This window comes from Malaclemys terrapin, chromosome 3 (assembly GCF_027887155.1).
Source record: "Malaclemys terrapin pileata isolate rMalTer1 chromosome 3, rMalTer1.hap1, whole genome shotgun sequence".
NCBI lineage: Eukaryota > Metazoa > Chordata > Testudines > Emydidae > Malaclemys > Malaclemys terrapin.
In genome coordinates, this window is record NC_071507.1 from 208389269 (window position 1) to 208401217 (window position 11949).

General features: G+C 48.3%; 1 long non-coding RNA gene across 1 annotated transcript; it reads right to left on the reverse strand.

The window, feature by feature from the left end:
• Nucleotides 1-1116: 1116 nt before the first annotated feature.
• LOC128833888 (uncharacterized) lies at nucleotides 1117-6432 on the reverse strand. Its single transcript, XR_008444347.1, has 4 exons — nucleotides 6242-6432; nucleotides 2239-2287; nucleotides 2041-2095; nucleotides 1117-1211 (listed from the first exon to the last, which is right to left on the reverse strand). It is a non-coding gene; the product is annotated as an uncharacterized LOC128833888 (long non-coding RNA).
• Nucleotides 6433-11949: the final 5517 nt, after the last annotated feature.

An 11949-nucleotide genomic window follows, 5' to 3' on the forward strand; every position in this document is an offset into this window, starting at 1 on the left:
GGAGAACTGGCTCACCGCAGATGTTGTCACACTCGGCCTGTGGGAGAGAGCAGACAAGGACCGATGGGACATGGCCCTGCTGAGCAAAGGCGGGGCTTGGGCACAGCCTTCCAACTGTACAGCAATGGGGCCGTGCCTAGGCATGCATGGCACACCACACTCTGACACAAGGACATCAACTGGCTAACAGCGGACTGAGAGGGGGCGCTGGCACTCAATTGATCTATAACGATAACCCCTTTGTCACACGCACATGTGCAGCACCTAGCACAATGGGGCCTTGAGCATGATTGGGGACCTAGTGCTATTTTAATAGAAAGATTAGCTACAAAAATTGGTCTGGGTGAGGAAGATGTGAGCGTGTGTGTAACCCTTGCCAGAGCATGTTGTGAAGGCCAAGACCATAAACAGGGGTCAAAAAAGAACTTTACAGCAGATTCCAGGCCAGGGACCCTCAACCCAGCAGTTCTGGGCTTTCCTCTCCCAGCCTTCCCTGCTACTTCCCTGGACTGCTTCCTGCCACTCCTGGCTCCCCTCCTTGCTCTGGGTGCACCAGCTCCAAACACGTCCCCCTCGGCCCAGGGAGGGGCTGCCCTTTCCCAGCAGCAGCCCCTGTCTGTTGCCAGCTTCCTGGCTTTAGGGGCCCCGCCTATTCCTGCCCAGCTGAGCCTGCTTGCCATCAATTCCCTGCTCCCTGGCTCTTCCTCCAGGGGCACCCTGTGGAGTTAATGGGTCTGCCTGGCCACCTTAGCCCCTTCCAGTCCTGTGTGGGGTGGACACCCCGTCCCAGGGGGTCATCTGATTGCTGTTTCTTTCAAACACAGCAGGAAGCAGGGGCAGGTTCTAGACAGTCGCCTGCTGGGAGATATTGCCGGACAGAAGGATTTGATCCTACTCACAACCCAGCTTGTGGTCTCTGCATTTAATTTCTGATAATCCCTCACCTCACTGTCACTGGTATCTCACCTTGGAAGCTAAAGCCTCTTAGTGGCTTTCCCCTCTTATTTTAGGATCCTGGAGTGTCTGGTTTTCTCTGCTCCCGCCTCTCTCCATTCACTATCCCCTCCCACCCAGCCCCCAGGCTGGTGCCCCCCGTGCAGTTGCCTTACGGTTTCAGATCTTCATCCAGGTGTCTGGCCAGGTACTGAATATTCCTCTCAATGATCCTGAGGCGGTGAGCCCAGGGGAGCTGCTCCAGGTGCATGAGGCAGCTGTGGAACAGACAGAGCAGGTAGCTGAGTGCCGGCCCTGCCCTCAGGCCCTCTTTCACCCAGAGGGGCGGCACTGAAAGGCTCCCTGTCCCATTCTCCACTGAGGCAGCCTCCTCTCCTGCAATACCCAGGCCTTGGATGTTGGGGTTTTGGATTAGCTGGATTGTTAGGTGACCCCTGTCTAGTGCAGAGAAGGGGAGAGTGTATCCTGCTGGCAGCGTGTGTGTCATGTCCCTTCCGCAGAAGCTATCAACATATAGGATAACAGCCTACTACAGCTACCAACTAATGCAGCTCCCTCTTTAGCTCTAAGGGGTGCTTTCTGCTGCAGAGCTGAAGGTCCAGGTTCCAATCCTACTGGGAACCCATGCTGCGGGGTGGAGTAGGGGCCATTACACAGGTGCTACCGGATCCTTTTCACCCTACTCACCGTACCAGAAAAGCCAGCCTTCCTCCTGAACTCTCCACCTCACCTCCCTGGTGTGCACGGGGCCGCTCCCAGAAAACATGTTCTCCCCCTCTTGGGAGGGGAGGATGGTCCAGTCCAGTCGACACAATCTACCGCCCCCCCCCCCCCAGGTTAAATGAGCCGCATGATGCTCGAGGAAGGAATGACCCACTGTACGACGCATGGGGGTGGATCAGAGATGGCAACTTCTGCTGGGTGGGGATGAATTGCATGATTCTAAGGAGAATAGTTGCTTGCCTGGTCTATAGGTCGGGGCAGGGGAGGGATTACTAGGGCTACTGCCCCTGGGGGGGATGAATTGCATGACGCGAGAGGAGGGGACTGACCCACTGCAGATTTACGGAGGGGGGCATTGCTTACCATGTCTCTAGGGGTGCACAAGTCTCCTCCAACCCTTCCTCACAGCGTCCAAAACCTGCCAGAAGTGAGACATAAAGGAGACCTTGAGCTGCTTGGGCACCCTCTGCTTCCTAGCGCCCCAGAGCCCCAGATTTCAGGGGCCCCAGCCAGCGCCTCTGCACGACTGTGGGCATGACTGTGGGGTCAGGGGCTGCTTACCTTTCGGCTTCTTCCTTTTGTCCCTGTGCCTCGTCTTCCTCGGAGAAGCCTGCCACACACAGAGATAGCAGCAGGGTTATAAGGGAACTCCAATAAAACAGGGATAACAACGAGCCAGAGGTGATTGCCATGTGGGGCCAGGGGGCAGTTTTTCCCATCCCCGCTCCCTCCTAGTGGAAAAATACCACCAGTCCAAAATGATGTCCAGTACCAGGTGACAGGATCACATGACCCTGCAGTGTCAAAGCAGCATCCCAGGAAACTTCTCAGGAAGGAGGAAGTTTAGTATCTTCAAAGTCCTACTGGCCCATCCAGGCGGATTGCCTACTGTTTGGTGGGCATTCCCCTGGTACAAGCACTTTTGTAATTGATACAGAGCCCGTATTCCTAACTTCAGATACAGAAATGATACATCCATACAAATAGGATAATCACATTCAGTAAATCAGAACCTTTCCAATGATATCTCACATGACCCATCTTGCATAAAACATACCTTAGTTATGCCATATTCATAGAACAATATTTCTATGAAGAATATAGGGCGTAATGTCACAGGGGTGAAGAAGCATGTGGACAAAGGCGATCCAGTGGGTATAGTGTACCTGAACTTTCAGAAAGCCTTAAAGAAGATCCCTCCCCAGAGGTTCTTAAGCAAAGTAAGTTGTCAGGGGATAAGAGGGAAGGTCTTCTCATGGACCAGTAACTGGTTTTAAAGATAGGAAACAAAAGGTAGGAATAAATGGTGAGTTTGTGGAAGAGAGATAAATAGCAACGTCCCCCAAGGATCTGTACTGGGACCAGAGTTGTTCAACATATTCATAAATGATCTAGAAAAGGGGGGAAAGAGTGAAGTGGCCAGATTTGCAGATGATACAAAACTAAAGATCGTTCAATCCAAAGCTGAATATGCCCTCCTTGTTCCTAGATGTAGAAGTCTGTGTTGGGCTGTATGAAATCACATTTTGTTTGAATGGGCCCCATTTGCCAAACAAACTCTCCAGAACTCTCTGTATGACTGCCCTGTCCTGTTCGTTATTTCCCATTCTGCCAATCTTTGTGTCCTCAGCATATTTTTATCAGCAGCAATTTTATATTGACATCCAAGTCATTGATAAAGATATTGAAAAGCATCAGACCTAATATTGATCCCTGCAGAGCCCCATTAGAAACACCCGCATTCGACGAGCCCTTTGACAATTACTTTTTGAGATCTGTCAGTCAGCCATTAGCCTGGTCTCAGTCCATGTAACCTGTGCTCCATTGATATTGTATAGTGCTAATTTTTTAATCCAAATGTCCTGCGGTCCTTGAATGCATAAACAGGGAATCTCAAGTTGGAGGAGAGAGGTTATTATCCAGCCTTCTGGAATTCCCTCAGGAATCCTACATTTGTTAAAAATTCATGTCAGTGGGCCCATAACCTCCCGAGCCAGCTCTTTGAGGACTCTTGGGTGTAGATGATCCGAGCCTGCTGATTTAAAAATACTTCTGTTTGGTCCCTGCATTCAGCTGGCATCAATCCAGCCTTTCCCTCTCTCTAGGATTCTCACTTACCTCAGATCTGAGGCGCCTCAGCACAGCATTCAAGATGAGAACCAGGAGCAGTATCAGGATCTCTATACAGGGCGTCATTTCCCTGCTCAGACACTCTTACCGTTCTGACCTAGAGACACTCTGAAACCAGCAGCAAGTGCCCAGGCTACACCTGAGGGCAGGTTGCTGCTCTGGCATCTGGCAGGCGCTGATGTCGTCTCTACGTCAGAATGGGGCTGCCCTCCTGCAATGTCCCTCTAGCCTGTGAGCTGTCAATGCTGTGCTTACATCAGGTGATAGGATGTGGCAACAGCCCAAGGGGGCTGAGCTGCTGAGCTCAGAACTAGGCAGGAGAGAGGGCATCAGATTTCCCAGGAAAACCCTGGGTCTTTTCCGAGCTTTATGACTCTCAAGCCCCCAGGCAAGGGACGTTTTTTCCCTACTTGTGAAGCAGAATCTCCCAGCCTGAAGTGATAATCTAGTGTTACAAGTGCAGAAAAACTTTCACGGTATTGCCTGCCCAAGCATTCCAAAACCATGAGCTGGGCCCCACCAAAATCATGAGATTGACTTCAAAATAATGATATCTTAAAAAAAAATTCATCTGGGGAACTCTTCATTTGCCTTCTGGTGTCTGAGCCACTAGGGTGCACTCAATTTACATTTTCCAGCTTCTCTTTGCAACCATGAGGGCTTAAAATGTGCTAACAAATAAAATGAAATCAAATCAAATCAAATAAAAACCCGAGATTCTCATATAAATCACTTGACTCCAGCAGTGGGAGCTTTAAGAAAAGCACTCTATATCATGAGATAATAAAGAGCCCTTCCTCTTATCTAACACTTTTAGTCAGTGGATCTCAAAGCACTTTACAAAGGAGGTGTAGCATTAGCCCCCTTTTAGAGATGGGAAACTGAGGCACAGAGAAGAACAGTGACTTACCCAAGGTCACCCAGCAAGACAGTAGCAGAGACAGGACTAGCACTTATGTCTCCTGAGTTCCGTCTAGTGCTCTATCCACTAGGCCACAGTGCATTTGAAGTAAGGGGTCATAGTCAGTACATTCCTGTGGTGTGTTGTGGTTATTTTGGGCTCTCCCAATGCCATGGTTGTTGAAGTGACACATTTTGACCTGTGACCTGTGCTGGCACAGGGGCATCATTGTTAAAACGAGTTTCTCACAGCAGGTTCTTGTTAGGCCTGAACACAAGTTAACTGGACCATGTCTCCGATGTCCCATTGGGAAAGTTTAAAAGCCACTGAAGGCCTTGCAGTGCACTGACATACTGGGATTTTCAGAAAGCCTTTGACAAGGTCCCTCCCCAAAGGCTCTTGAGCAAAGTAAGCTGTCATGGGATAAGAGGGAGGGTCCTCTCATGGATCAGTAACTGGTTAAAAGATAGAAAACAAAGGGTAGGAATAAATAATCCATTGCTCAGAATGGAGAGAGGTAAATAGTGGTGTCCCCCAGTGGTCTGTACTGGGCCCAGTCCTATTCAACATATTCATCAATGATCTGGAAAAAGGGGTAAACAGAGAGGTGGCAAAATTTGCAGGCAATACAAAACTATTCAGGATAGTTAAGTCCAAAGCAGACTGTGAAGAGTTACAAAAGGATCTCACAAAACTGGGTGACTGGGCAACAAAATGGCAGATGAAATTGAAGGGTGATCAATGCAAAGTAATGCACATTGGAAAACATAATCCCAACTCTACAGATAAAATCATGGGGGCTAAATTAGCTGTTACCACTCAACAAGAGCTCTTGGAGGCATTGTGGATAGTTCTCTGAAAACATCCACTCAATCAGCAGTGGCAGTCAAAAACGGAAACAGAAAGTTGGGAATCATTAGGAAAAGGATAGCTAACAAGACAGAAAATATCCTATTGCCTCTATATAAATCCAGGGTACGCACCGATCTTGAATACTGCCTGCAGATGTGGTCTCCCCATCTCAAAAAAAGATATCTTGGGATTGGAAAAGGTTCAGAAAAGGGCTACAAAAATGAGTAGGGGTCTGGAACAGCTTCTGTATGAGGAGACATTAATAAGACTGGGACTATTCAGCTTGGAAAAGAGACGACTAAGGGGGGATATGATTGAGGTCTATAAAATCATGACTGGTGGTGAGAAAGTAAACAAGGAAGTGTAATTTACTCCTTCTTATAACACAAGAACTAGCGGTTACCAAATGAAATTAATAGGCAGCAGGTTGAAAACAAACAAAAGAAGTATTTCTTCGCACAACGCACAGTCAACCTGTGGAACTCCTTGCCAGAGGATGTTGTGAAGGCAAAGACTAGAACAGGATTAAAAAAAAAACTACATAAGTTCATGAAAGATAGGTCCATCAATGGCTATTAGCCAAGATGGACAGGGATGCAATATTACGCCCTGAGTGTCCCTAGGCTCTGTTTGCCAGAAGCTGGGAATGGGCAATGGGGGGGTGGATCACTTGATGATTACCTGTTCTGTTCATTCCCTCTGAAACACCTGGTATTGGCCACGGTGGGAATACACGATAGTGGGCTAGCTGGACCATTGGTCTGACTCAGTCTGGTCATTCTTATGTTACAGTTGTTCAGTCTCCGTGATACCTGTGATGTCATAATCCTGCTCAGGTCTCCAGTCTTCCATGGAGTCTGGATGGAAAGACAGGGTAGATGTCACATGCTGAGCTGGGCCTGTAAGAGCAACCTGTGTTCAGGCAGAGAGTGGCTCCTGGGAGAGCAGAGTCAGTGCTCCGTTAAAGAGCCGGAGACCAGGGCCTGGCCTGAGTGTAACCCACCCAACTTGGATTCCACCCGTGCCCGTAATAATTCCATTTTCCTGCAGGGCCGGGGAGCAGGGTCAGTCTGTTCTGACAGCGGAACTCCCAGCTGTGGAGAACACCATAAATCTGCCAGTTGGGACAGGTGGGGATGCCAGTACCCTGAGTTGCTCCGATTTGGAGGAAAGACGCCACAGTGTAGTAAAGCTGCTCAAACGAAACAAAAAACTCCTTCCGTTGCTAAGAAGACAATTTGTGGGTTAACTAAGACGCCTCATGAATCTAAACATGCTCTTAGCATTCCAGCAATACAGCCCATACCGGTCAAAGAAAAATAACAGGATCCAACATAGAGATTTCTTCAGTACTGACAGGTACACGGGCCACTAATCCCATGCATTGAAAGCATGCGCTGCTTATTTGGCATTTATGTCCTCACACCCTCCTGAGCTGACCAGGCCGCAAGCACCTTGTTCTTTCAATAGGCCGGGATCCTTCTCCGGGTAGTTATCTGCTCGCTGCAGGTAGGCAAACCAGGCCTGCGAACACCAGCCCTCAGGGCAGAGATCTTCACCGCCCCCCATACGCTGTCTCCCTCTGGGGCTGGCTGAACTGGCCGAACAAGTTGGCACCCCCTTTTCTTTAAATTTGGGAGTGGAATTGGCCTTTCACCCTTGGAGATGCCCTACTGAGCATGTGTGACCCAAAGCAGCCCTCTAGTCACACCCTACATGCTATGGTCATCATCTTTGTACGAAATATGCCTTGTGAGGTACCATTTGAAAACTAACGACCCTCTGGTCAATAAGATCATGATGCAACATTACATAGAGAGTTATGAGTTCCCCCTGTACGACATTACTTGTGAAAACCCCACAGCCCCTCCTAGGTAACGTTGTTAAAGAGGTCTGTCCTAAACAAAGGAATGGGGTTTCTATAAGCAGCAAACAGGGTCCTCAAGACAGCCGGGGAAGGAGATGGTAGTGAACAGAGCAATTTACATTTCAGCAAACACAAGTGGGGGGGAAAAGAAGCGCACGTGTAATGTTGACGGACAGGATCAAACCTGGGACCTCTGGAGCTTAGTGCATGAGTCTCTACGCAGGAGCTAAAAGCCAACGGGCTCTTAGCTAAGGCTGCAGAGACTCATTTTAGCTCTCTCTCATGAAGTGGTCTTGGTGCCACTAGATGGGACAGGACACCACCCCCAGGAGGTGTGTGGGTTACACACGGAGCCTTCACCACCAGACTTCAGGCGCCTTCCTCACAGCTTGGATACACTTTGCTTTGAGGGGTCTCCTTTAGAACAGTGACTCTCAACCTTTTCAGTCTCCGGTGCCCCTTTCAGGAGTCTGATTTGTCTTGTGTACCCCCACGTTTCACCTCACTTAGAAACTACTTGTTTACAAAATCAGACATAAAATACAGATGTCACAGCACACTCTGACTGAAAAATTGCTGACTTTCTCCTTCTGTCTGTAGGAAATTTTAGTTTGTACTTATTTCACTAGTGCTTTTTATGTAGCCTGCTGTAAAACTAGGCAAATATCTACAGGAGTTGATGTACTCCCTAGAAGACCTCTGTGTACCCCGTACCCCTGGTTGACAACCACCGCTTTAGAAGAACCCACTTCCAAGACTCAACGGACTATAAAAGAAAGGGGCAGAGAACCCCACCTTCTCTCTTTAACCTAAGAAAATAAAAATACCAGCACCTTTGGGCCCCTGGAAGAGAGCCTGACCAAGGGGAGAGCCAGTCACCATTTAGCTGGGAGACTATGGATGAGAGAAACCATCTTGAACAGAGCCTGTGTCTTGCTAGATGAAGTTTTAGACCTTTACAAGTGTATTTTGTTTTGTTTTACTAGTAACTCTTTCTAGTTGCATTACTTATACTTGAATTCAAGGAATTCTTTGTATGGTTTGTTAATAGACTCATTTCAGTTTGATCATCAACTCAGTGCTGCGTTTCAAGGGAAGGGTCTAGTTACCCCCAGTTAAGTTAATAAGCTGTGAAGGGCTTTGGTGTCTTTAAAGGAACAAACAAACCATATGATTTCTCTGGACTGTCCTCGGGTTGAGGAAAATCCAGGACTGGGCGTGTGTTGGGGTCGCCCTGCATGTAGTAACCAGGCCGCCTGGCACACACAAACTCAGACAGTCTCTACGCAAAAGAATGAATGGACACAAATCTGACATCAGGAATCATAACATTCAAAAATCAGTAGGAGAACACTTTAACGTGTCTGGTCATTCTATGACAGACCTGCGGGTGGCAATTTTGAAACAGAAAAGCTTCAAAAACAAACTCCAATGAGAGACTGCTGAGCTGGAATTGATATGCAAACTAGATACAATCAATTTAGGCTTAAATAGGGACTGGGAATGGCTGAGCCATTACAAACATTGAATATTCTCTGGGAAGAAGGATAAAGGAGTTTGAGGCGCAAGTGGTGTTCTCGTCCATCCTCCCTGTGCAAGGAAAAGGCCGGGGTAGAGACCGTCGAATCGTGGAAGTCAACAAATGGCTATGCAGGTGGTGTCGGAGAGAAGGCTTTGGATTCTTCGACCATGAGATGGTGTTCCAAGAAGGAGGAGTGCTTGGCAGTGACGGACTCCACCTAACGAAGAGAGGGAAGAGCATCTTTGCCAGCAGGCTGGCTAACCTAATGAGGAGGGCTTTAAACTAGGTTCATCGAGGGAAGGAGACCAAAGCCCTGAGGTAAGTGGGGAAATGGGATACCGGGAGGAAGCACAAGCAGGAGAGCGCAAGAGGGGAGGACTCCTGTCTCATGCTGAGAAAGAAGGACGATCAATGAGTTATCTTAAGTGCCTATACACAAATGCAAGAAGCCTGGGAAACAAGCAGGGAGAACTGGAAGTCCTGGCACAGTCAGGGAACTATGATGCAATTGGAATAACAGAGACTTGGTGGGATAACTCACATGACTGGAGTACTGTCATGGATGGATATAAACTGTTCAGGAAGGACAGGCAGGGCAGAAAAGGTGGGGGAGTTGCGTTGTATGTAAGAGAGGAGTATGACTGCTCAGAGCTCTGGTATGAAACTGCAGAAAAACCTGAGAGTCTCTGGATAAAGTTGAGAAGTGTGAGCAACAAGGGTAATGTCGTGGTTGGAGTCTGCTATAGACCACCAGACCAGGGGGATGAGGTGGACGAGGCTTTCTTCTAGCAACTAGCAGAAGTTGCTAGATCGCAGGCCCTGGTTCTCATGGGAGACTTTAATCACCCTGATATCTGCTGGGAGAGCAATACAGCGGTGCACAGAGAATCCAGGAAGTTTTTGGAAAGTGTAGGGGACAATTTCCTGGTGCAAGTGCTGGAGGAACCAACTAGGGGCAGAGCTTTTCTTGACCTGCTGCTCACAAACAGGGAAGAATAGAAGAAGCAAAAGTGGATGGGAACCTGGGAGGCAGTGACCATGAGATGGTCGAGTTCAGGATCCTGACACAAGGAAGAAAGGAGAGCAGCAGAATACGGACCCTGGACTTCAGAAAAGCAGACTTTGACTCCCTTAGGGAACAGATGGGCAGGATCCCCTGGGAGAATAACATGAAGGGCAAAGGGGTCCAGGAGAGCTGGCTGTATTTTAAAGAATCCTTTTTGAGGTTGCAGGAACAAACCATCCCGATGTGTAGAAAGAATAGTAAATATGGCAGGCGACCAGCTTGGCTAAACAGTGAAATCCTTGCTGATCTTAAACGCAAAAAAGAAGCTTACAAGAAGTGGAAGATTGGACAAATGACCAGGGAGGAGTATAAAAATATTGCTCAGGCCTGCAGGAGTGAAATCAGGAAGGCCAAATCACACTTGGAGTTGCAGCTAGCAAGAGATGTTAAGAGTAACAAGAAGGGTTTCTTCAGGTATGTTAGCAACAAGAAGAAAGTCAAGGAAAGTGTGGGTCCCTTACTGAATGAGGGAGGCAACCTAGTGACCGAGGATGTGGAAAAAGCTAATGTACTCAATGCTCTGTCTTCACGAAGAAGGTCAGCTCCCAGACTGCAGCGCTGGGCAGCACAATATGGGGAGAAGGTGACCAGCCCTCTGTGGAGAAAGAAATGGTTCGGGACTATTTAGAAAAACTGGACGTGCACAAGTCCATGGGGCCGGATGCGCTGCATCCGAGGGTGCTAAAGAAGTTGGCGGGTGAGATTGCAGAGCCATTAGCCATTATTTTTGAAAACTCATGGCGATTGGGGGAGGTCCCAGATGACTGGAAAAAGGCTAATGTAGTGCCCATCTTTAAAAAAGGGAAGAAGGAGGCCAGTCAGCCTTACCTCAGTCCCTGGAAAAATCATGGAGCAGGTCCTCAAGGAATCAATTATGAAACATTTAGAGGAGAGGAAAGTGATCAGGAACAGTCAGCATGGATTCACCAAGGGGAAGTCGTGCCTTCCTAAACCTAATTGCCTTCTATGATGAGATAACTGGCTCTGTGGATGAGGGGAAAGCAGTGGATGTGTTATTCCTTGACTTTAGCAAAACTTTTGATACGGTCTCCCACAGTATTCTTGCCGCCAAGTTAAAGAAGTATGGGCTGGATGAATGGACTGTAAGGTGGATAGAAAGCTGGCTAGATCGTCGGGCTCAACGGGTAGTGTTCAATGGCTCCATGTCTAGTTGGCAGCCGGTTTCAAGCGGAGTGCCCCAAGGGCCGGTTTTGTTTAATATCTTCATTAATGATCTGGAGGATGGTGTGGACTGCACTCTCAGCAAGTTTGCAGATGACACTAAACTGGGAGGTGTGGTAGATACACTAGAGGGTAGGGATCGGATACAGAGGGACCTAGACAAATTAGAGGATTGGGCCAAAAAAAACCTGATGAGGTTCAACAAGGACAAGTGCAGAGTCCTGCACTTAGGACGGAAGAATCCCATGCACTGCTACGGACTGGGGAATGAATGGCTAGGTAGCAGTTCTGCAGAAAAGGACCTAGGGGTCACAGTGGACCAGAAGCTGGATGAGTCAACAGTGTGCTCTTGTTGCCAAGAAGGCTAACGGCATTTTGGGCTGTATAAGTAGGGGCATTGCCAACAGATCGAGGAACGTGATCGTTCCCCTTTATTCGACATTGGTGAGGCCTCATCTGGAATACTGTGTCCAGTTTTGGGCCCCACACTACAAGAAGGATGTGGAAAAATTGGAAAGAGTCCAGCGGAGGGCAACAAAAATGATTAGGGGTCTGGAGCACATGACTTATGAGGAGAGGCTGAGAGAACTGGGATTGTTTAGTCTCCAGAAGAGAAGAATGAGGGGGGATTTGATAGCAGCCTTCAACTACCTGAAGGGAGGCTTCAAAGAGGATGGAGCTTGGCTGTTCTCAGTGGTGGCAGATGACAGAACAAGGAGCAATGGTCTCAAGTTGCAGTGGGGGAGGTCCAG